Here is a 23,609-nt window from a genome sequence, read left to right as displayed (position 1 = left end):
TGTTACGTTGACCGATTCATGATTATGCTGGTCTCGGATTGTGATGACATTTACATGATTGTCTACAACTGATATATGATTGATGGTGTTATTGTAAACATGATTGATATGCACCCCACGGGTATCATTTGAAGTTGAAGCTCCTTCTTTGTTGTAGTTTGGAAGAGGATTCTTGAAAGCTCCATGGTCACCATTTGTCTTGAGACCATCTACTGTTAAATCACCTCTATCAATCATGTCTTGAACAATGTTTTTCAGTCTCATGCGATCATTTGTTTGATGACCTTTGTTGCGATGAAAATCACAAAAGTGCGAGTCATTCCACTAAGGTGGTTTGATTTGTGGTTAATAGTTGCTGATTGCGGGTAAAAAGATAATTTTATTTGCCAGGAGTTCTCTGAATGCTGATTCTAGTGATTGTCCTAATGGTGTGTAGATGCGCTTTTGATATGTGTTGGTGGTACTCCATGAATTATTATTAGGCCCTTGATTTGTGTTATTGTTTTGAGCATTATTGGTATTGTTTGCATTATTGGTGTTCGGTGCACAGGTGTTAGTGTCTGGGTTAGCACCTTTGGGATTCTTTGTAGCTTGAGGATTTCCTAATAATGCTAGCACGGGTTGCTTGGATTTTGGATCATTTGATTCATTGCCTCCTTCGTTTCCATTGTTCTTATTTCTAGTCCAAAACCTAGATTTGTCTAAGTTGTTGTTGTTCTGATTGTTGTAGTTTGGTGAACCTGTTCCTTCTTTGAAGAATTTTAGCGTTCCTTTCTTGACACATGCTTCCTCTACTTGAATGTCGTTTTCTATTAATTTAGCAAAAGATGGTATGCATTGGAGCTTGATCCTGTAACTCATCTCACTATTCAAGTTATCGATGAAAATTTCCATTTTCTCCTTTTCTGGAATATCACGAGGATATCGTGAAACCATACAGCACCAAAGTTGAAGGAATACCATGAATGTTTCATTATTTTTCTGTTTGGTATTACAGACGTCTAGCATGGTGATAGCATGTTGAATGCTATAGGAATATTGAGTTATGAATTTATTGACTAGCTCATCGAATGATTTGACAGGAGGTGTGATTTTGGATAACCATTCCATCTTTTGTCCTCCAAAGCTTCTTGGGAATAACCTCATCAGATACGTGTCATCATGAGCAAATTCAAGACTCATTATGCAAAATTCTCGAACATGATCAGGAGGATCACTTTTCCCATCGTACTTGTCAAATTTGGGAATGTCTAAGTTAGGAGGAAAAGGCACCATATTCAATCTTTTGTCAAACGGATATGGACAAATTTCATTTAATGAGTACCGTATTGTTATCCCTTGTTGCATGTCTTGCATTTATCTTTGTAACATTTGCATTTGTTGAGTAAGAGCAACCAAAGGTGCATTATTTTTCCAAGGGAGAAACTCTTCCCTTGTATTGGTTCTCAGTTGAAAAGGTGTTTGGAATGGTATATTTTGCTCTGGAGTGTTTAACTCAAGTATATTCAGTTCTAGTATATGTTGTTCAGGTATGTTTTGCTCAGGGTCACGAGTTTCCTCTTCTCTTTGTTGTTCTTGATATGCATAATGTTGAGATCTGGTTCTAAAAATGTTTGCGTCTAAATCTTCTGGAAGTTTTACACCTTTACTTGTGACCATGAGTAGATATTTTTCTTTGTCATTTTCCATGAGTCTTTCCACAAGTTTTTGAAAGGAAGTGCTTTCCTAACATTCTCGAAGGATTTCTTCTATGATTTCAGGCTCTTCTAGATGTGGACCTTCAAAGGGATTAGATAACCTTTCAGTCATGCTTGATTCTGGTGTTGCTTCGCTTTGTTTGTTTTGTTGAAAGCGAGTTACCGTAGGCATTTTAGAAGTATTCGGGAGTTGGGGGTGGTAACCTCAGGAAGTCGTAAGTGATGTACTCGTCGGGAAAGAATGCTGGATTGATCTTTCCTCCACAGTTTATGATTTGACTGAATGTGGATTTTTGACAATATGCCCTAGTCTTCAAAGGCTCTTTGTCAAATTCGGTGGATTTGTTCTCGATATAGCGTTGAACGTGATGAAGAAATGTTCGATGAGATTTGAAAAGTTGACAATTGATGTATAAAAATTTATTTCTTTTGAGAAATTTGGAAAAACTTGGTTGTTGTTTCTTCAACGTGGTGTTACGATAAATACTCTTTCTTCTCAGAATCTGAGGATTAGTCATGCATAAGTAATAAAATGGGTTCCTTTGAGTTATTGAAGATTTAGTTTATCTTGTTTTGGAAACTTAAGTTCTACTTTATCCAAGTGAAAGTTTAGATGCCCCCTCATGACAAAGTGTGTCAAATGATATGGAAACTTGATTTGACAACTTGAAGTTTTTAAACAAGTGTGTTTGGGATAAAATCCATGTGATAGAGAGGACCTATTTGTCACTTGTGATGATGTCTCCTAATTTTTATAGGATAGATATGTTTATCGTGTAACCTAGTTTTGGATCTTGGACAACTTTTGTTTGACTAGAAATTTGCTCTAGAAATAGTTTTTAACGCTCTGTTTTGAAAAATGAAGGTGATGAAAGGAGGTTTCCAAAAATGTCTTTGAAAATTTCAAAAAAAAATTCTGTTTTGCCCCCTGTTTTTCTGGTTTTTGTCACGCGCTAAAACAGAGACACGATGCGCTACAGAAAGTTTGCAATGCACTAAGGAAATGACCACACGCGCTAGGCTGCCCCCGGCTACACACTAACTATTTTAGACTACTTATTTGGTTTTCTGTTTTTCTCAAATGATCATGTGCTAGTATGGGCCTGCTACGCACTAATTGAAAAACCTTATGCGCTAGTCTTTGATTCCTACGTGCTAAGCTAATGCTTTGACGCGCTAGACATTTTTTCAGACGTGCTAACTGTTTAACGTTGTTTCTAAATTTTTGTAAAACACTACTGTTAAAAATGGATGCGCTAAAGTGAAGGTTTGATGCGCTAAAGATGTATCCCACACGCTAAGAAGTTGCTCTCACATGCTAGACTGCCCTGATATTTTCTTTTGTTTGGTTGTTGTAATTTTTTAAATTTGTTTTGAGTTTTTCAGTACTGATAGATGATTTTCTGAAGTAATAGATGTAAACACAACACCAAAGAGACAACCATTTTTCTTAATCTAACAATAAGTGTATGTTCTGCGAGGATATGTTCAAATCCCCAATGTTTTAATAGGTTTGGATACAAATAATACACTTCAGAAAGATTCTTTATAAAAGGGTCATAAATAATACCATAGCCCACTAGTCTCGATACTCCATCAACTCAAACAACCATGTCACCCCCTAGGGGGTGCCCATTTTTTTGCCTTTGCCAGAAATTAACCCAAAGTGAATTGCTTCACAATTGAGTACTTATCTTGGGAGATATATGGTGAGTGATCTTGGGGGTGGATTCTTCCCCACCCTTGCACTATGATATTACAAATGTCTGGTTACTGACTCGGCTCAAGGTTTCTACTTCTAAGGTTCTTAATCAGGCTTCATATTCGATCGTCAGTGATAAACTCCCTCAAGAGGCTTCCCAACCTTTAGAACAAAGGTTTTACGTATCTCAAGGATACTAGGGGAAGGCTAATCATTGCATGCAATCATTGAAAAGGACTTTCATCACTTTCCACTTTTGATTATAGTGGGTTGGAATACTTGGTGTCAAAGCCATTTCCCACTTAGGTCATTCCCTTCACACCAGCCATAAATGGCTTTAAGAGTTGATTTCAACCCCTCGGAAAGGCAGGCCTGCTAAAGGATTTAAAATGCTTGAAATGAATGAAAGCGTAAGAGTAGTCTAGCTTTTTTATCACCTAGTTAAGGGGAGAGCATATACCTTCTACTTTCGAGACAAGGCAATCTTGTTGTTCTTTTTAACCTTTCAAAGCAATGATTTGTTAATCCTATATGGAGATGTTGCTGCACAAAAACATGGTGTTCTTTTAAACTTTTCAAGGCAATGATTTTCTGATCTATTGAAAAGAAATTGTCAACAAAGCAAAATTTCGATGTTTCGTCAACAAAGTAAATCGATGTGTGGTCAACAAAATAAAGCAATCAAAAGGGGAAGAACTTCCCTCTTTGATTGTAACTGACTTTTATGACTTCGTGTGATCCTTTACTTTGCTAAAATGTAAAGATGGATCCTTTTATGCACCAAAGGATGGCAACATTCTTTTTAACCCCTTTACAAAATGAAAATTTGGCTAGTTCTTTTTAAAGCCCAAATTAAGGATTTTTTTCCTAGAAAAGCAAGAAAAGATTTTTGATTCGTGATTCATTTTAGATACCCAAATGAAATATGAGTTCAATTTTAAGAAAAAGAAGTTCAAATTTTAAACTAACTTAACTAAGTTAGTAAAAACTCTAACTATCTTAATAGTCTTAAAACTAAGCTCCTATCTGCAATAAAATCATTAGAATCCTACAAAATAACAAGTGAAAAATGTTAGATAACTGGTGGACTTCAACAAGTCTAATTTTATCCTTAGTTATAGATTTTATTTTTCTTGTCTCTGTCTATCTATGATGCACTATAGAACAAACTATACATGCTACAAAATAACAATGATGCACTAAAAGAAGACAGAGATGCGCTATACTATTTTTAGGATACGCTACTCTGTGTTTTGGAAGCGCTGCTTTTTTTTTCTCCCACGCCGAGACCTATAGGAAAATATTAGTATTATGATGCGCTAAGTTAAAGATGTCATACACTACAAGATGGACCCAACGCGCTGAATAGTAAGCGGGATGCGCTAGATTGTTAACCAGATGCGCTAGGGAATGTTTCCCACATGCTGATTCATGTTTCCCGCGGACCTGCAAAAATGGTTAAATTCAAAAACCAATTTGATATATGGGGTTAGACCCCACGGTGGGTGCCAGAAATGTATGCGGGAAAGTAGGTCGATAAAGCTTAAAATGTAAAAAAATGAAGCCTAATGAGCCTTGCTCACACACCCATAGGACTTCTTGGTGCAAGTTATGGAGTCATGAAGAATGACTCAACTTCCCAAGGATGGTTCCATGGTTCTCTATCTCACAAGGTCCCTCAAACCAATATTTTTTCTCTCAGATCACTGAGCAAAATGGTTTAGGGATGACAAATGCAAGAACGAGGGATGTTTTGCATGATTTTATTATGAAATGCATCCTAAGCTATGCATGATCTTACAAATGCAATAAACTAGAATATAAGATGAAAGATTAGTAGCAAGACTATCCTAGCATGATATATTAGTCTATGATTGAGCTAAAATGATAAAGAAAATACTCTAAACATGCATATTTAGATTAAATCCTATCTAAAAGAGAGGCTAAATGATGAGCATAAATGATATATGAAAGCTTGAATGTATTTGAGCATAAGTATGATACTAAAAAATTGGATGATAAAATGAAGGGATGGAGAGCTCTATTTATAGCAAAAATAGGGCAATGGATGGCCAGGATAGAAAGATTTAATCAAGGGCTGAATTTGAAAGTTGGGAATCCATGTTTGCAATTCTCACCAATGAAATGGTGACAATTGTCAACATAAGGTTGGGTTGAGGAGAGAGGTAGGAAGCATTAAATGCTTGAGTAGACCTCATGGTTACCTTAAGAGGTAAGGATTAGGATTAGATTAGGGTTTATCCAATGGATAAAGCTTTTAACCAAAGGATAAACTGTTGTGCAAGGGATTAAGGAATAACCATGGTCAAAGCATTAAAGGCTTGATGAGACCCTTCAGTTACATGGAGGTTGAGTTTAGGGAAATTCTTTAATCATGCTAGAGGTTTGAGTTAACCATTAATGGTTTGGGAGACTTTCCAAATTAAGTTGTTGAAGCCTTTAAGGGTTTTCAAATACTTGGAGGGTTTGAGAAGTGACTTCCCCTTGCTTAGGGATGTGACAATATTTAGGAGATGGATAAAAAAGGGAGGGAGGGAGATTGGGGGAGAGGAAGATATGTCACATGATATCATTAGGGGTCACACGGGGTCCTAATTGAGCCACACATGTGTTAAAACATCATATGAGCCCTTAAGACACCATTTGGCCCCTTGAGATATCATACAAAGTCTGAAGAGGTCATATGGCATCATTGGGGGTCATGTAGGATCATAATGGTTCCGCACATGTGTTAGAACATCATATAACCCCTTAGGACATCATCTGACCCCTTAGGACATAATATGGTCTTAAAGGGTCATATGTGTGCTAAGCGACCTTACATGATGTCATTAGGTGTTATGTGGGGTCCCTTGAGAGAGGAATACAATGTACAATATGATATCAAAAGATAATATATATCAATATACATGTACATATACATACACATATACATATAATACACATAATTTATCAAAAGACAATACACATACATACATATTATATATATTGTACATGTATATATTATAAACATACATATATATGTATACATACGTCATACACATATTATATACATATACATATATATCACATACACACACATGTGTGTGTGTTTATATACACATATTATAGATACATACAATATCTACATATTTTACATATTATACATATACATATATGTATGCACACACACATTAATATTTTTATGATGGAGTGTCACAGGAAGAACCGCATACGTATTGTTTTAGCTTTAAAACTGCATACATGCTTCTTATTGAAAAAACACCCCGTACGCAGTCTTTATACAAAAGAAAGCCCATACTCACTTTTGACTATTTAGGCTTGTGAATAGGCTTGGATGACAAAGTTGTAGGTTGGAAGTTTGATTTCCCTCCGCTACCCTCCTTTTTGACGTGTTTTATTTTATCAACTTGGTTTCTTGACTCTGTCATCATCAGGTTTACACTTCATCAAGTGGGTATTTCTAAAATTGCCACCATATTTTCACCCATCTACTGAGCTCTCTGACCTTATATTTTTTTTAAAAATTGAACAATATCATATTATTATTGAATTTCTTTTACTAGTGTCTCCATAGTTCTCAGAGACATACGTGTACCATTTTTTTAATAACTTTTCATCTACTTATCCAAATTTTAAAAAAATTATATATTATTGCAGTGCACTTGATTCTTTACAATTTTAAAAAAATTAATTGCATTTTTGATTATTTTGGTGCAAGTTATGTTTCACACATGAACAGGTGCCTGATTTTTAGGATGTCGTCGATTGGAAAAATCATTAAAAAAAAACAACTCTACAAAAAATTACAAAAAAATACACAACTTCTAGTGCTCACTCTTAACTATCTTTCTGCCAAAGGATTTGTCAAAATAGTAAATCTAACTATGATTTTTTTGATGCCCACGTCAGACACTATGTTATGTTTTCATAAAAAATCAGGGTCTATTTTTAGTGCATGAAGGATTTAACCCCCTTAATATTATCCAATTTTTTTTAAAATTAGTAGTTTTGAAACTATATTCAGAGTAATACAATCTTTGTTCTTTGAGAATCTTCATATCTTGAGTGGATGACTCCCAACTTTCTCCTCCAAGTTCAGGTTTACCTGATTTCAGAAAAAAAGTGTCCACTTATACCCCCTTTTTTGACACCATCTTTGTGAATTTACCCAATATATATGTCAGCATATGAGTTACTCATCATGGTTCTAATTTTTTTGGATCTTAAGAAAGGCACATAAAGACAAATATATTTAATAAAAGTTTGGATCAACATAGGAGAAGGCCTAAGTGCCCCTAATGCTTTACATCATGCCCAAATATGGGAAGTCAAGATATGATAGATGAAGAAAAGAAAAAATGATATAATTAGAGGAAGGGAACAACATATATTCCCCTATTTCCAAGTACCTATGAAATAACTTGGGCGCTTCAGGAGAGCAAGAAGATATAAAGAAAAATATTACCCCTATATCCAAGTACCTACAAAGTAACTTGGATCCTTCATGAGGGTGCAAAAATGTAAATAAAAGCATAGAGGAACATAAATAAGAATGATCTAATAAAAAATATGAGGGTAGAACTTTCATTATCCTCCACAATCAAATCATTGTCCTCCTAATTGTGATTATATGGAGAGGGAAGATGAGATTGAAGAGGGACAATCACTAAGACAATATTAGGCACCTTACCAACAAAAAGAGACAAGGATGAATCTGCCTCAAGATTTTTATCTAACAAATCATAAGAGGAAAGAGTTAGCAATCATGTAAAGTTCATGGACATTGCTAGAATTTTATCTAGAGATTCAAAAAAGTACCCCTTCATAGAAGAGGCAATTGATTCGACCTAAGGTAGCATATCATGATTTGAACCATTAGCATACACAATAAGAATAGATGCAAATAGAGTGGTTGCAAGAATTAAATTTTGAAGATGAAATGTAGGTAAAGGATCATGCTCAAACATGCACTTAGGTAGCTAAGGTGAAGCTTCACATCAACCATAGAAGATATGAGGATCCTAGGAACGATGCAATGAAGATGTGGAGGAACAATAGGAGGTTGCACTACACACAATATGTGTATGCAACACGTCGATTACCTGGGAAAACAAAGGAATATCTAGGAGTGAGGTGATGAATGGATACTCCAAGGACAAAGAAATGAAAACCTGTATCAACTTGAGGTGATCTTCATCAATGATTATTGAAGACACAAACAAAAACACAAAGGATATAGTGAAAGAAGATGCAAAGCTAGCAACATGAGCAACAAAAGATAAATTAGGCATAAATATAGTGAAAGTAGAAGAAAACATCAAAGACTCTCCCTTAGCCTTCAAGGTGGCCTCATGTTCCTAAGCCATCACTCATCAATGATTCTTACACTCACACACAAGTGGGTTCTAATGTAGATGGGGACCAAGAAGAGATGCTTCAGAAGCCTCAATTACATCATGGTCTATAGGAGAGGTTGTCGATGCCATTACCAACAAAGAAGAAGGCCTAATTGATGAGTCAAGAGGTGTTATTTTAGTAGGTATTGCAAGATTAGATATAGATACCTTTTCCTATTTTTCTATAGGAGTAGTCGATAAATAGGAGGCACCCTTTGAGGCTATGAAAAAAGATCCAAAGGATAAGGACAAGTGCAAGGTGATCACTTTGAATTTGACATTGAGAAGAAGGGAAATAGATATTTGCTAGGATTAACAACTCAACTGGAGGGTGGGACTTAGATTTTAGCAACATGGGTTCCTTTTCCTTGTCTATGCTAGGCACAACCACAAGAATAAAATAAACCATCAAAGGTTGCATGGAATTTAGTAGGAAAGGAGGTCTGCCTAGAGGAACATTATTTTCCTTAGCCCCTAATGAAGAAGGAGAACAAGACATAAAACATTGTAGTACATGAGTAGAAAATGATGGAGGAGCAAAGACTGATGTAGGAGGAGCCAAAGATATAGTAAGATGGATTGATGTAGAGACTAGCTCCCCCATCTTATATTTATAATATGTCTTATACAATAGATCACCAAGGGGAATCATAAGCCAAATTGAAGAAGGCCAAAAATGATCTAGAGGAAAACCCGCATGGGCAACTCATGGTTGATACCCAGTGTCTTGGAAAACATGCACAATACCCTTGTGAGGAAACTTTAAATTTGTGTACTATTAAAGGGAGTACATCCATAATAGTTGACCAAGGAATACCTAGCTTTATACAGAATAGATCTAACTTAGAGATAACCAAAAATGTGCTACCTGAAAGGTGGAATAGACAACTCATCATGCATTCAGATGATAGCACAACACTCATCATATCTTGTCTAATGAAGACTTTTAATTAACAAAACCTCTTACATAATAATATCAACTTTACATGAGGGTTCACCAATAACACTTGTTATAATTTTACTATTTATCTTCACATGGATGTAGAGAGGAGTAGGCTCCCCACAATATGGAGCATCCAAAGATGTGAAAGATATGTTAGAAAATTGTGTCCTCTACCTAGGGTGCAAGATTGTAGTGATAGTGACTATATTCATATAAGGACTATCATTTGATGAATAAATGAAATTTAATTAATGCAATAGAAAATGGATTCATATAGATTTGAAGCTCATTGTTTGTCTTATCAATAAAACATTAGAATTTTTCTTTCTTTCTTTGACTTGGATGGTACCACTATCTATATGGTCCTACCTATATGGTCCAGGATGATATGTTGCAGACACATAAATCACTCAGTTTCATGCTAAGGCACACAATTATATTGGGAGAATTTTGAACCATCATACTAATGAGAGTATGGTCTATTATTAGCAAGTGGTCTAATCTCAAGAAGGGTCACAAGATTATCTTTCAATATTTTTTGCAATATGCTTGAATAGAAATCAAATAATTTAGTAAACACCCAATTCCATTGAAGATTTTGTGTATTTTCTCGGTTTCCTAAAGAGTAGTAATTACATTTTCCACAACTTTATTATTTCTAGACCCACCCGAGGAAGACACACCTCCAAATGCATTAGCATGAGAGTTTGACACATAATCTCCAAACTAAGTAATCTTATGTCGATAATAAGGGAGTGCACTATAGAGATTGGTAAAGTTCAGATATCTATTTAAATAAATTTTTTCCCTTAATTTCAGTTTTAGATTTCCAATAAACATTCTTTGAAGATCACCATTTGTCAGCGCAAAAGGGACCTTGCTTGATATAGGCTGATATCTTGAGATAAAGTTAATGATTTTCTCATTTGGCCTCTATTTACAATGAATAAGGTCAATAATGGTAAGTTCCTTGATAACAAAGTTTTCTTGGAATCTTTTGAGAAATGCATCCATTAACTAATCAAAAATCAAAATAGAATAATTTGGTAAAGAATTGTACCATTTTGACATTGTCCCCTTAAGAGATTAAGAGAATCATTTCAATAGAACATGATCTAGACTATGATAATCACTACACAAGCTAAGAAAAGAATTGATATGAAAATGTAGATGTCCATCTCCATTGTACTAATCAATTTCAAAGTCTAAGCCCCTTGGGGAAGGTTGGTGTTTAAGATGTGCAATGCAAGTGGACTATGAAGATAGTAAGGAAAAAGGGAAGATCAATTAACAATAATGGCAAGGTTTGTAAGCTATTACTGAAGCTATCCCATGTTGTGTAGAATGGTATTGAGGATAGGATTATTAGGTGGAGGAGGTGGAGGTGGATTATGTATAGTAGCAAAGATAATGGGGACTTGAACATCCACTAGCACCAACACTAGGACCAGTGTTAGCACCAGGGCTAGTATCAACACCCACTCCAATATTAATAGAAGCAACATGAGTAGTGGAAGTGACAACTAAGAGGCAATGACCATGCTAGTATACCCAAAGGGATTCTGAGACACATTAATGTTCAAAGTAGTACCACCAGACAAACAGTCAATTGTAGGAGTTGTATTCATGATTTTAATTGACACCTCGACAATAATGACATTGATTTGAGGATCAACAGTATTAACCTAATTGTCTTCGAGGTTAACATCAACAACAAGAACGTGATATTTTACAATTATAGACGGGGATAACTTTAAGAAAGCCCACCTCAAAAAACCATATAAAATCTTGGTGAATTTTTCAATATTTTTGAAACAAACATTAATTTTTATTTGTGAATCTTTTCATTTTTTTGAAAAATATTATTTTTACTAGATTATTTTTAAATCTCAATTTGTTTGTGTGTTGGTGAGGAAAAATAAAGGTTTCACCAATTAAGATAATAAAATTACTTATCTTGCCTATGATACTAATACATTGAAAGAGGGGTGAATCCAATGGATCTAACCACAATCCAAATAGGAAAAGGGCTAAAATTATGATAAGATTCATTGGTTTTTCTCGCCACTCTCTTTTGGTTTAAATTTGGATGTGAATTGTGAAATTAAGGTAGAACAATGGATAATTAAGATGAAATAGTAAAAAAAACTAGTACGGGTATCCAATAGACTCGTAGATAGGTATCTAGGTGGAAGAGAATTAGAACCTGCTATTGAAAGTTTGGGTTGGTTTTTCAAGACCAGGTAGTAGAGATTCACCTTGGTCCTTCAATTTTCACTCTATCAAAACTTGAACTTGTTTGTCATTGCCAACTCTATTGAAATCTCTAAGTACAAATCCTGAGTTGATTCCCTGCACATAGAAATAGAGAAAAAAAGGTTGTGGATAAGAGTTTTCCTTGGTTCAAACTCTGATTCAGGAATTAACCACGAAATTAAAGTAATAATTGTAATGGAAATTACAACAAGATACTTCCCTTTTGAGGGAAAGGATAGATGTGAAATGAAATAGTTGTAATTGAAATGTATACCTTGATGAAGCTTGCTTGAATCCATATGCAAGGATTTTAGGATGTGTTGTAGAATGTCCTCATAGAATGTTCATCATGGATGCTATCTTGAATGCTTGAACATGATTTCACTTTTTCTCCAATTCTTGATGAATGTCTAATTGGTTGCTTACTTGAAGTGAATTTGCTAGAGTGTCATTAGGATCTTAATTTTTCCTAAGATTTTGTTAGGATCTAAAATTAGAGGGGGGTAGGAATACTTTAATACTTAACTGCCCAGAAATTATTTGAATTTAAAGAGTAGGCCGAAATGAGATCTAATTTCCTAGCCACTTGATGTGACCATTGTGAGGGTCAAATTTGGGTCATGATTTAGAGGACTAGGGCACTGGATGCCCTGGTCCTAAGAATCAAGACTTAGATTTGGATAGAAGGCATGGAATATTCCATTATATTGTTGGACTTAGTCTCTTATTTAGAAATTAATATTTAATTTATATTCCACTATTTTCTATTTTTTGAAGTCTAGAGTTCTTGAAATATTAATGTTAATTTGCAAGTATAAATAGTAAACAATTAAGTTATTTCCAAGTGATTTGTTCTAGAGTGACATATCATTTTATAAGCATATTTACAATTTTTAAGTTGTATCTAATATTATTTATAGGTGACTTAAAAATCTAATGATCATTTCAATAAGATGATTCTCAGTATACCTAACACAAACACCATAATCGTATTTTTTAAATAGAGTTTTATTAATTTTTCATATTCAAAATCATAAGGACAATAGCATGTCAACTACAAAATTCCATTCCTCTTTTATGAATAGGAACATTCTACAATAGGATCAAGGAGTGCCCATGCTCATAAAAACTCTTTTTCATCTTAAATTTGACAATCATTCACGTCTTAAAATATTAACATTTAAAACTAAACATAATATTTTAAAACAAACAGAATATTAAATTTATATTTCTACTTATATAATAAATAAATAATTCAAAATTGATCTCTCCCACTATTATACTAATTATCTAGATAAATTATTTTTTCTTTGCAACGAATGATAATGAGGTTAAGAAGGCAAGTGATTATAATGAAGAAGAGTTGTTGAGTCATGTCGAGAAAGATGCATCTAAAAATTGAGCTTCTAGAATGTAGACTTGGGAGACTTGACAAATAGCCGTGAGACTTGACAAATAGCCGTGAGCTTCTATAATATTCACGAGTTATGCATTAAAATGACCATGGAGGATTAGATAAGTCTTCGAGGTTGTGGTACACGTATGATGACACATCACTTTCTATTCATTACATTTTGGACAAGACTTTACCAATTAGAAAGATATTCGCTTTCTTTTATCAAATAGAATGGTAAAACTTCATCTTAATTAAGTACTAGTTTATTCAAATGCATGTGTATGATGTTCAATGTTCTAAACAGTTTTAGAAGCTCTTCAAATTCTAAACGTAACATTTGGATAATAGATGTTTTGTTTATTTTCATGTTATCTGTAGTCACTTGACTTAATGAATATGTTGTAAAGGTTTCGAGTACAACCATTTTTGTGTTGTATCTTCTTTTGGCTATAGCGCTTAGGTTATGTTTTAGAGTCTTTTGAAAAGTTGTTCATGTTTGTCGTTTCTATTGTCAAAGTATTGTTACTTTGTCTTTCATTTTCTTGTAGTTTGTTACGAAGGCTTATTATTTATATTAATTTGTAGAATAATCAAAGTCTATTTTTATTTTATTCAATTAAATAGTATTATTATTATAATAAAGAAATTAATTTATTTTTAAAATATTTTTGGATATCAAAATTAATTTTTAAAGTTTCATTTAAGTATTGATTCTTGTATTTTGATTTGAAATATAAATTTCTCAAATATACAATTTATTTTCTAAATTGTTTTAATTCAAAATAATTAAGATTTCACATTTATTGAATAATCTTATAACAAATTATTTTTGAATCTACAATTTTATATCATATTTAAAAATAAATAAATTTATTGTATTAAAATTTTAGATTACATCTAAACAATGAGACATAATTTTGAATACAATTCTTATAAATTAATATAGCTTTTTCACTTTACTCCAATATTTAACTAAACAATCACACACTTGAAATTTTTTTAAATTTATTTTCTTAAATTAATTTAATTTTGATTCTAGAGAAGGGGTTTCTTAAAAAAATAAAAAAATGCCTCGTAACATTTCTCCCCAAATAAGAAAATTAAGATTTAAATTATATTTCATCACTTCCCTATCTATTTAAAAAACCCTAGAGTTCTTGGAATACTAAATTGCAATAATTTGTTCTAAAATACAAGTCATTTCTAAGTTTTTATTTACAGGTGACTTAGACATATAATGATTATTCAATAAGGTGATCTTCAATCAAATCTAACTCAAACATGATAAAATTGAAAATCATACATTTTTAAAATAAATTTTATTAATTTTTAATATTAAAATAATAAAAATAATAATATGTCAATTATAGAAGTCCAAGCTCCTATTCTCTTTATTATATATATTTGTTGAACTTTTCCAAAAAAAATTTGGTAAAGGGAAAAGTCCATAATAGATATATTAATATTAGGAAGAAAATACATGTACATATAGAGAAAAAACATGAGTGAGGAGAAAGACCACACCCTCCATCAAGTTTACACTAACCCCCATAGTTAACTCCAACATAGAATTTGATTTACATATCAAGAGACTAACCATAGAGTAGATACCAAAAATGAAAGTTAGTCTCACAAATTCAAAAGAGATTTTCAAAGCCACTAGTATCAAAATGAAACATTGGTAGATGCAAGAAAGACCACCATTGAGGTGGATACCCCAAAATGAATTCCAAGGTGAAATTCCCATAACATGAACCATAGCTGCCAAAGATAGAGAGCTCCAATCAAATACCTTAGAGAGAAGATAGAAGTTGAGTACTCAAGGACTGATCCAAAAATTGTGGATACATCAGTATATTCCCAAGAGGATGTTGCCAACAATCGGAGGTGCATAGTGAAGAGAATTGTTGGAGACCGAAGATGATACAAGGGGAGGCAGGGAGATAGTTACCAGAACCATAAAATCTTGCAGGAGTAGCCAAAAAGCACCAAAAAGGAGACAAAACCATGGTAAACCAAAAATATCACAGCTACCGGCAGATTAGAAACCATTAGAAGATTCTTCGGATTCTTAAATATCCATAGGGAGAGGAAAGGATGCAGGGTAACCATGTGGGTCTACCAATGCATGAGAAAAATTTGCCAAATGGCCATGAATTTGTTGATTGCAATTGAGAAGAGAGGCTCACCAATTTGAGATGCATGAGTGAAGGCCCAATCCATGAATGGCACAGGGGAACCAAACTACGAGCAAGTCATGAGAAAGGGTAAACACTAGCTGATGATACCAAGTGTCCAACCTTCATACTTACTTCCCACAAATCAAGTTATGTCACGGAGGCTGCTAAAACATGCAAGCTACAAAGCAATAATTTGAAGTACCAAATGAGATCAATAACCAAGTGTGGATGACAAACCTCACACCTTGGAAAAGAAAAAAGATGCCAAAAAGATAGGAAATATTGATAAGCCCCCAACAAGAAGAAAAAAAAGAGTGTCACAAAAGTATGAAGGTCTGCTTGGAAAGCCACCAAGAGTACAAAAACCTGCACATAGACATGATACTTAGTAGCCATGAGTAACAAACAGATCAATCAAATGACGTGTCTTGATTGATCAAATATTCCTAAAATCTTGTGAAAATTATTTTGGCTAATTTGAACATGGGATCTAGAAATGCTCCACATATTAAAACCCATAATGCTCTTCCACCTTGAAGCTTTTACATTAGCCATACTTTGAGACTATCTATTCCCATCAACATCTTTTAACACTTGGGAATAAAGTTGAGAATCATCTTTTATTTGAGCAACTGACAAATATTGGTCAACCTTTGCTAAAGAACAACCTTTATTTGACAAGAGATCTGCTAATTTATTGGCTTCTCTGAAACAATGTTGTATAATATAATCCAATTTTTTTTTAATTAATTCCTTAATCTCTTGGATTATATAATCAATACTCCAAGAACCATCTTGTAACTTTTGAACTACTGATATAATATTAATTGAATCTCCCTCAATTATGAGCTTGACTACCCTGAAGGAAACAACTAACTTGAAACAAAATATAATGCCCTAGCTTCTGCCAAATTATTTGTTCCATCTAACACTATTGCAAATCTTGCACTAAGGACCTTACCTTCATGATTTTGAATCACACACCCAATGTTTGACACTCTTGGATTACCCCTTGCCACTCCATCAAAATTCAATTTTAGATAATGCAATTGAGGGGACTTCCATCTAATTTATTTTCAATTTATCCTACCTTTTGAATTAATCATCAAACTTCCTTTAAAAGGCATTTTCAAAAACTTCCATCTACTTAGTAACATATCATTCCAAGCTATGAACAGGGAGTCTAATTTCTTGTACTTAGATACATACACATTCACGAACTCTGAGATTGAAACTCAATTTTGTTAACTATCTCTTTCAACAGATTTTGTTCTTGTCTAAAATATGTCTATTCCTTTCCCACCATAAGTTCTAAATCAAGATAGTTGGTGCAACTTCCCAAATAATGCCAAAAAATATATTTGAGAACAACTTTGGCCATGAATCAAAAGTGGTAGTGATTGTTGACTGTAAAGGGGAATACCATCCTAATTTTTCCATCAGCCATTTCCAACAATGATTTGCAAATTCGCAGTTCAAGAGCAAATGATCAGCTGACTCAAGATCCTTGTTATAGAGTACACAATCAAAAAATTGTGTAATACCTAACCTATTTAATCTATCACTTGTTAAAATTCTTCCTCTTAAAGCAAGCCAAACAAATGCTCCATCTTTCTGCAAGCCACTATCTTTCCAATAGAAGGAGAATCTTCTACCATAGTGATCTGACTTTTTTGATGAAAGGAACCTATAACCTTCTCTAAAAACATATGTACCTACCTTCGATGTGAGACACACAAGCTTATATGCAGAATTATTATAAAATATCTTCCTTTCATTAAATTCCTCCTTTAACAATTCTTTGTGATCAACATGAGCATTAATCCTATCAAGGTTCCTCTAGTTAGCTACCCAATTACCACTAGAATTGTCAACCTGAAAATAATTACAAAGAAGAACACCCCATTCATTTTTCAAAATTATTTTGATGACTTGTAGTCCTTCCATTCTCTCTACTGGTGCAAATCCATTCCATGAATCCTCCCAAAACCTAATAGATTTTCCATCATGGACAATCTAGGACAACTTAGGCAAAAGGATTTCTTTGCATTTTATTATAAAATTCCACATTTAAGAACCTTTGGGAGGATCTAGGACTTTAAATATTCTTTCAGGGAGATCAAAATCCAGATACTCAATCCTTATGATAGTAGACCATAAAGAAGAGGGATGAGTATACATTTTCCAAGCTAGCTTTTCTCCTAGAGCAATATTTTTATCTTCAAAATCAAGGATACCTGCACCCCCACAAGATTTTGGAAAACACACCTTATCCCATGCTATTGGATGAATCTTGTTCTTAGGACTCCTATTACCTTTCCACAAAAAGGTTTTGAGGATGACTTCTAGTTTTGATTTAATTTTCAGTGGCATTGGAAGAAAAAACATCATGTAATTAGGAATAAAAGACAATACTAATTTTATCAATAAAATTTTGGCAGACAATAACAACTAGCTATATTTCCAAGATGCAATTTTGTTCTTAATTGTCAAAACTAAAGAGGTCCAATAACATCCCTTATTTTTTTCTTGAAAACAACGGGATTATAGGATACTTACAAGGAAAAGAAGCATGTTTAAAGTTAAGTATTGTTTGCACTTTTGAAGAGAATGTAGAAGAACAGTTGCAAAAGAAAACTTTATATTTGAACTCATTTACCTTTTGTTCGGAAATTTCACAATACTATTGCACAACCTTCTTGATTACCTTTGTCTCCTTAACTGAAGCCTCCCCAAACAAAATAGTATCATCAGCAAATAAGCATTGTGTGACCTTGATTTGAGTTTGGGGAATAACAATACCTTTCCATAAAGAGGAACTATGGAGATATCGTATCCTTCAACTTAATCCCCCAGCCATAATAATGAAGAGTGAAGGGGATAATGCATCTCCCTGCCTAACACCTTGAGATGGAGAGAAAAAACCCAGTGGGGAACCGTTGACTGTTAGGACCCAGAAGGCAACTGAGAGGGGGGGTGAATTAGTTGACTATGAATTTCAACCCAAATACAACTTAATCAAACATTATACTTAATACCGGTAAACCAAACTTAATGTCGGTTAACAGATTAATAGTTAATATCAATACCGGTGAAACTTAATACATGAAACAAAAAGAGAAACAACATCCACAACACATAATACAAAGATTTTAATGTGGAAACCCTATAAGGGGAAAAACCACAGTGGGAAACCTTACCCATAATCAGATGATACTAATGGAGATAGTATGTGTATACAAATGGGGTGTGCACATGCAGAAAGGCCAATTGCCTAGAGCACACCGCTCAAATGGGAGTCACAATGACTACAATAGGATGGTTAAATCCTAGAATAATGTACTGCTCAAAATAGCATCTCCAATGCTGGATTCAGTACCGGTTAAGCTCTGATAATCACCTTCAAACCTTCCTTGAACCTTCTCTATGGTTTTCTCATATGATCTTCAATATTCGCACATACCATAACCTTACATACCATTCACCTATCCTGCATCTCATCAATTGAGATCCTACATATATACAAAACCTAAGAACAAATGTGTAGGTCGGCTCACTAAGAATATTAGAATAAAATCAATTACAAATAAGTCAAGATGTGATGCATCATGTCAGCTCAATACATTTAGAATAATATCCAATCAATAAATCATCTCCATAACGTGTCGTGCTGATCAGGAATAGCTAATGCATACCGATCCATAACCTAGACCAATTTGTTGGTAACATCAAATATGTCAACCCGATTAGACCAATAACCAAAATACCAAAACCAAGTATCCAAACCATGTCTTTGACATAATCAAGTGATCTCCAGATGATAACAAGTCATCCTCATGCCGATGAACAATATAACCTGTCGATGAACAATATATCGATGACTGTGCATAAGTCACTGAACTTGCCGGTGAACACAATGTGTCGGTTCAACATAACCAAAGATCTCCAAAAGGATAAGTGTTGACATCAATGACAAAAATAATGCAACACATCCATAATAACAACAATCTCCCCCTTTGGCATTGATGGAAACACTAGATGGAAAAACATCTAAGTGCCAAAAACCAAAAACCAACAATATCTAGAATAGATCAATACCAGAAATTAAAACCAAAATGCAGAGAGTGTATATCTCTCCCTCAATGAATAATCTCTCTCCCTAGGATAATGTTTCCTAAATACAAAGTTTTTCCATAGATATCTCTCCCCCTTTGACATCAAATTCCAAAGCAATACAAATACCAGAACATGCAACCAATTGATACAACCAACTACTCCCCTTGAGAAGTAGATCTCCTCCATCAAAGCCGGGAAAAGGTTTCTCTATTATTTTCTGTCAGTTTGATGCCAATCTTCAACTATCTAAGTCTCTACCGGTGAGGGTATTACCCCAAGCCACTCTCTGAGATATTCAAAAGTTTCCTTAGGCAAAGCTTAGTAAATATATCTGCAATCTACTCTTTAATATTCACATAAACAAATCTCACTTCTTTTTCTTCAACATTCTCTTTCAGAAAATTGTATTTGATAGAAACATGTTTAGTATTAGAGTGAAATATCGGATTCTTTGATATATCATTTGTTGCTGAATTATCACAATAAATGATTATAGGTTTTTTGTATTTTACCTTTATGTCCTTCAACATTTTCTTAATCCATAATACTTGAGTACAATTAGTTGTTGTTGCAACATATTCTGATTATGTTGTTGATAATGATGTACAACTCTACTTCTTGCTCAACCATGAAATCAATCTGCTACCAAGAAATAATACTCCGCTAGTGGTGGTCTTTCTATCATCTACATATCCTGCCCAATTTGCATCGGTGTATGCACATAAATCAAAATTTTCATCTTTAGGATACCATAAACCAAGATTTGTTATACCTTGTAGATACCGAAAAATCCTTTTTACTGTTGATTCATGATTTTGTTTAGGATTACTCTAAAATCCTAAAACAATACATACTGCATTCATTATATCAGGTCTTGTTTGTGTCAAATACAGTAAACCTCCAATCATAGATTTGTATCTTGTCGGATTAACAGGAGTTGAATCATCCTTCAATGTCAATTTATCAGTTGTAGTCATAGGAGTACTTACCGGTTTGGAGTTTTCCATACCAAATTTCTTCAATAGTTCCTTCAAGTATTTTGTTTGACATATGAATATACCTTTATCAATTTGTGAAATTTGCAATCCTAAAAAGAATTTTATCTCCCCAATCATAGACATTTCAATTTCTTCCTGCATCTTGTTAGCAAAGTCTTTACACAATCCATCTTCTCCTCCAAAAATGATATCGTCAACAAAAACTTCAATAAGCAAGATGTCATCATTAGTCACCTTGGAGTATAAGTTGTTGTCAGCATTACCTTTAGTGTAACCAAGCTTCAAAAGATATTTGTCCAATCTAGCATACCAATCTCTAGGAGCTTGCTTCAATCCATACAAAGCTTTCCTTAATCTACAAACCATATCCTTATCATTTGTCAATGAAAATCCATCAGGTTGTTCAATGTAAACTTCCTCTTCAAGTTCACCATTCAGAAATGCACATTTTACATCCATCTAATATACTTTGTAGTTCTTATGAGCTGCAAATGCAAGAAATAATATGACTGCCTCAATTCTAGCTATCGGTGCAAAGGTTTCATTATAATCAATTCCCTCCTTTTGTGAATATCCTTTACACACTAATCTTGCTTTGTTCCTGATTACCTTTCCATATTCATTAAGTATATTTTTGAATACCCATTTAGTTCCAATTACATTTTTGTCTTTAGGTTGGGGAACTAATGTCCATGTATTGTTCTTTTCATTTTGTTCTAGTTCATCTTCCATTTCTTTAATCCAATGTTCATCTTGACAAGCTTCAATAACAGATGCCAGTTCAATTTGAGAAATTAAACATAACTCTTCATTTGCCAATCTTCCTCTTGTCATAACACCTTGATACTTATTCCCAATTATCTAATTTTCTAAGTGATTCAGTCTTACATACTTGGGTTTATTCACATGTTGTTGTTCTTCAGTCACTATGGAATTCTCCAATGATGCTAGTGTGACTGGATCCACACTCTGTACTGGTGCACTCTGTATAGGTTCATTTATGATCATCTCAACTGCCGATTTAGAATCTTCAAACCTTGGATTTCCTCTAAATTGTTCATCTATCTTCACATTTGCACTCTCAATGATTTTCTGCAATCTTTTATTAAAACATCTATATGCCTTTCTCTTAGATGAATAACCAAGAAATATTCCTTCACTTCTAGGATCAAATTTGCCAATATACTCATCTCTCCTAATATAGCATTTTTTTTCCAAAAATTCTGAAGTATTTAAGAGTAGGAGTATTACCAAACCATAGTTCATAAGGGGTCTTACCGGTTTCACCTTTGATGTGAAATTTGTTGAAAGTGTAAACTGATGTATTCACTTCTTCTCTCCAATACACATGAGGTAGATTCGATTCCAATATCATGCTTCTAGCTACTTCTAGAATATTTTTTTTCTTCCTTTCCATAATTCCATTTTGCTGAGGTGTCTGAGGTGTTGATAGTTGTCTTTTGATTCCATTCACTTCACAAAATGTATTAAATTTCTTAGATATTAATTCACCTCCTTGATCTGATCTCAAACATTTTATTTTCTTACCGGTTTCATTCTCTACCATTGCCTTGAATAGTTTGAATTTTCCAAAAGCTTCTGATTTCTCCCTGAGAAAAGTAACCCAACACATTCTAGAATAATCATCAATAATTAGCATAAAGTATCTATCTCCCCGTAGACTTCTTGTTCTTGTCGGACCACACAAGTCAGTATGAATTAAATCAAGAAAATTATTGGATTTCTCAGAAATACTCTTAAAAGTTGTTCTAACTTGCTTTCCCATTTGACATTCCTTACATACCAGATTATGAGGTTTCACAATCTTGGGTATTTCCCTTACTACCTTAGTTGAACTAATCTTTACAATGCAATCAAAATTTACATGACAAAGTCTCTTATACCATAACCAACTTTCATCAACATGTGCAATCAAGCATGTCTTATCATTGTTGTCAAATGAAAGATATTACCTTTAGTCTGATTACCGATGGCAATCTCCAATCTAGTTTTGTTCATGATTTTGCATTTACCATTCTTGAACTGTAACTGAAATCCTTTTTCAACTGATTGACCAACACTCAAAAGATTATGCTTCAAACCTTCAACATAATAAACATTGTCAATATTGTGCTTACCATCCAAAGATATAGTGCCTTTTCCTTTGATCAAACAAGCTTTATCATCTCCAAATCTTACTAGACCTCCACTATATTCCTGAAAAGATAAGAATTTACTTTTATCACCAGTCATATGATGTGAACATCCAGAATCTATGATCCATTCATTCTTTTCTTCAATTTTAGCCACCAGGGCCTGCTCTACCGGTGGAACAGTAGGTGTTGATTGATCTTCTTTTATTGCAACAAAATCCCATCCATGGTCTATCGGTTCTTCATTAGAATCATCAGTAACTCCTTCATCAACATAGTAACAAGATTTGTTTGTATTCTTCTTAAATCTATATCTCTGATATTCAGGGTTAGGCTTATATGTTCTTTTAGCTTCCTCTCTTAATCTTTCATGTTTGTCAGGACATCTAGATGCCATATGACCAACTTTATTGCAATTAAAACATTTGAACAATGCTTTACCTTCATACTTACTTCCAATTGGACCTTTATGTATTTTCCTTGCAAACAGTGCTTCAAGTTCTTCCAGTTCTTCATTTTCCCTTTTGATATCTTCAAGTTCTCTTGCATAAAGTGCTTTCCAATCAGATTTGTCATATGATTATGATGATGTTGTAGCTTATGATGCTCTAAAGGCCAAATCTGTCTTAATTATAGCAACAGGACTAAATTCCTCAAGCTCAAATGCTGAAAGTTTTCCAACCAAGGTATATCTAGATACTGATGTATTAGGCATTGTTCTCAACTCATTAATAGCAGTTACTTTCAT

The sequence above is a fragment of the Cryptomeria japonica genome, chromosome 8 (genome assembly GCF_030272615.1).
Source record: "Cryptomeria japonica chromosome 8, Sugi_1.0, whole genome shotgun sequence".
NCBI classification, from domain to species: Eukaryota; Viridiplantae; Streptophyta; class Pinopsida; order Cupressales; family Cupressaceae; genus Cryptomeria; species Cryptomeria japonica.
The sequence above is the reverse complement of the archived record's forward strand: the minus strand, read 5'-3'. Positions refer to the sequence as shown.